Source organism: Polypterus senegalus, chromosome 8 (assembly GCF_016835505.1).
Source record: "Polypterus senegalus isolate Bchr_013 chromosome 8, ASM1683550v1, whole genome shotgun sequence".
NCBI lineage: Eukaryota > Metazoa > Chordata > Cladistia > Polypteriformes > Polypteridae > Polypterus > Polypterus senegalus.
The window spans coordinates 178,633,762-178,637,465 of NC_053161.1; positions in this window are offsets into that span (position 1 = coordinate 178,633,762).

Consider the following 3,704-nt stretch of genomic DNA (forward strand, 5'->3'; position numbering starts at 1 on the left):
GTGTCTCAGAGAAAACTTTGGGTCAGTGGCCAGGAAACTCCCCAGATCTTAATCCCATTGAGATATTGTGGTCAATCCTCAAGAGACAGGTGGACAAACAAAAACCCACCAATTCTGAGAAACTCCAAGCATTGATTATACAAGAATGGGCTGCCATCAGTCAGGATTTGGCCCAGAAGTTGATGGACAGACAGCATGCCGGGGCAAATTGCAGAGGTCTTGAAATTTAAAGAAGAGCCAACACTGTAAATAATGACTCTTTGCATAAACTTCATGAAATTGTCAATAAAAGCCTTTGGAACTTATGAAATGCTTGTAATTCAACTTCAGTTTACCATAGAAACATCTGACAAAAAGATCTAAAAACACTGAAAATTAATATTTGTGTCATTCTCAAAACATTTGGACATGGCTGTACAAAGAATCAGATCACCAACAGACATGAAGGTAAGTGAACAGAATTTGGACTGTTTGCACCCCAGAACAACAGCAAAGAACCTTGTGAAGATGCTGAAGGAAATGGGCAGACGAGTACGGATATCCACACTAAAATGAATCCTAGATCTACACATTCTGAAAGGCTGCTGCTCAGCAAGGAAGAAGTCACTGCTCCTAAAAAAAAGGCAGTCTGTAGTGGCACATGGGGTTCAGATTTTTACCTTTGGAGAAATGTCCTCTACTCCGATGAATCTAAGAATGCACCGTTTGGCCATATTGGCCATCATGATGTTTGGAGGAAAGAACGTGAGGATTGCAAGCCAAAGAACCCCAACCCAACCATCAAGCATGGAGGTGTGAGCATCATGTTATGTGGATTGTTCGGGGAGTTTGGGCATTTGCCTTTGCCGCAGAAGGGACTGGTGCACTTCACAAAATAAATGGCATTGCAAGAAAGGAAAATGATGGGGAGACACTGGAGCAACATCTGAAAAGCTCAGCAAGGAATTAGTCACTAATGGGTCATCCAACTGGACAAGGACCCCAAGCAGACCTCCAAAGTTGCATCAAAATGACTTAAGAGCAAGAAGGTCAAGGGATTGGAGAGGCCATCACAAAGCCCTGACCTCAAGCAAAAAACTGAAAAAGTGCATATGAGCACAGGAGGCCTACAAACCTGTCCCAGTTACACCAGTTCAGTCTGGAGTAATGGACCTAAATTCCAGCAACCTGTGGAAGGCGACCCAAAATGTTTGGCTCAAAATAAAACAATTTAAAGTCAAATATTAACAAAGTGTATGTAAGCTTGTGACCCACTGGAATTGTGATCTAGTCGATAAAAAGTGAACATTGTTGGAAAAAAATGACTTTTGCCCTGGACAGAGCAGATGTCTTAATTGATAGGCCAAATTTATAGTTTGTTAGTATAAAATATGTGGAGGGCTTATAAAGTAAGTTTGAAAAGAATTCACCCAAAGTGGATGGAAACTTCTACCTTCAACTGTACAGGACAGCCATAACACAGAGCACCGGACCATATTAGGAATGGAAATTAAATTATTACTTCTGTCCATTATGGATGTGTTGGCTCAAGAGATAAAAGACCAAACCCCTAGTGTGGGCTTTGTGCGGATGACCATTGTGTTGTGTAGCAGCAGAATAGACAAAGTGGACAGGAAGATGGAAGAATGGAGAAGATCTTTGGAAGATAAATAGAAAGAAGAGAGAATATACAAAGTATAATGGTGATCAGGGTCTAGACGTTAGCCTGCAGGGAAAGCTATTGACAAGAGTGGATAGGTTAGGATCAGTGGTACAGTTAGGGGCAAAGAGGCAGAGATATCCCTCAAAGTGTAATGTGAATGGAACAGTTAGAAGAAGGTATCAGATCAAAGAATTAAAGTGATGGTTAAAAGATGGTGGCAAGACCAACAATGACGTATGGAGCCAAGACATGGGCAGAAAAGGAGAAGAAGTTGGATATGACAGAAATGAATGTGTCGAGTTGCAAGAAAAGAATAAGAAATGAGGTTTACCCTAGTGGGAGAGATATCTAAGCAAGTACAGGAAAGCAGGTTGAAGTGGTATGGACATGTGATGAGGAGAGACAAGGAATATGTGGGCAAAAGAGTAATGGGAATGCAAGTATGGGAGAAAAGAATACTAGGGAGGTCAAAGTGAAAAAGGAGTGAGAGGCTAGGAGCAGGCGCTGATACAGTGCATTGCCGCACCCATCACATGACAAACCAACTCAGGATCCAGATTAGGACCCTAGTGCAGCCATGCACAACGGGTGACACCTCAGCACCACACTAGTTCAGATGGAGTGAAACAGTCGAAGGGAAGGTGGACACATAAATAAAAAGGAAGGAATTGGGGATTTCCCTCCCGTTGCTATGTCACGGTTATATGCCATTTGGTATGAGATTTGAAAAAGTGGTGCTGATGTTTGTGATGTGCCATGTGTTGGAATAAAAAAAAATGCAATGCATTACAAAAATACCTACTGTGCAGTTCTTTATTGGAAATGTCCTCCATGGCCTGTTACCTTGTGAGAAAAGTTTGTGGCAATCTCCACCACACCAGGCACCCAATACAAACTCAACAAACCAGTATTCACTAATGGAGTGGAAGACATGGTTACTCCAGCATCCTGACAACTATGCCAAGTTTTTTGTTCTGGTAGGATCCTAGCGTGACCCTATTGTCTCTTTTAGACTTTTTATTATGTACACCTAAATGATGTGCCACAAATCCCATCTATAGCCTTTCTATTTTTTTCCTTTTACCAGCCTCATCACTGTTAGTACTGACTGCTACTCTAGTTCAACTGTTCCCGCCTTTTTCCCCCCTCACATCTTTTAACAGGATAGAAAGTTACACGTTTTATTCATAGATTAATTACAGGTATCCAATTGTGCCCCATATATAAGCAAAGTAAAACTAAGAGTTGGAAAAATAATACCAATACAACCTGGATACTAAGCAGTTCATCTTGTGTGCTTGGGCTACCAGATGGCTCTCAGTCGCAGTATGTCGATCGGTCTCTGGACAGATATGGCCCTCGGAAAGAATGTTCGAGACACAAAATGGATGGATCTTCAGAGACAAAGACATCTTTCTGTAAGCCTTAGTTTATCTTGTCCTGTGGTTCTTGACACACCTCTGGGACAACTGGAGGGGTTTTATATTTTCCTCTCAGGCAGACTTCTGCTCCCCTGTTCAACCAGAGTATCCCTTCACATATGCACAAGTTACTTACTGCTTGTTCCGATTTGGTATTTCAGCCTGAGGCTAAACATCTATGTGGAAAAATCTTATCTGATCTGGTAAATCATACGTGTGCCTGAAAGAACTGGCTTATACAGCTTCCCCTTAAATATTATTTTTTAGAAACATAAATTAAAATTACGGCTAATTTGATAGACAGCCTACAAAATGATCACTATATATGCTAGAGATTACTAATTTTTTTCCCTACTCTAGTTGTATTGTTTCAGTTGGTACTTAAGATTATATTTTTCGACCCCTCCTGGCATATTCCTTCATTGAACAATCCGGGTCATTGGTGTAAAAGCAGCAGTACATCTCCTCTTTATGTTCAGGTGACCTCTGGACTGTATCTCGTCCTCTCCACTAACAGACTGAGGAGATCGTTCCTCTCCCACACTATGCGACTCTTCAATTCCACCCGGGGTTAAACGCGAACATTATTCAAAGTTATTGTCTGTTTTTACCTGCATTTTTATTACTGTTTAATATTGTTT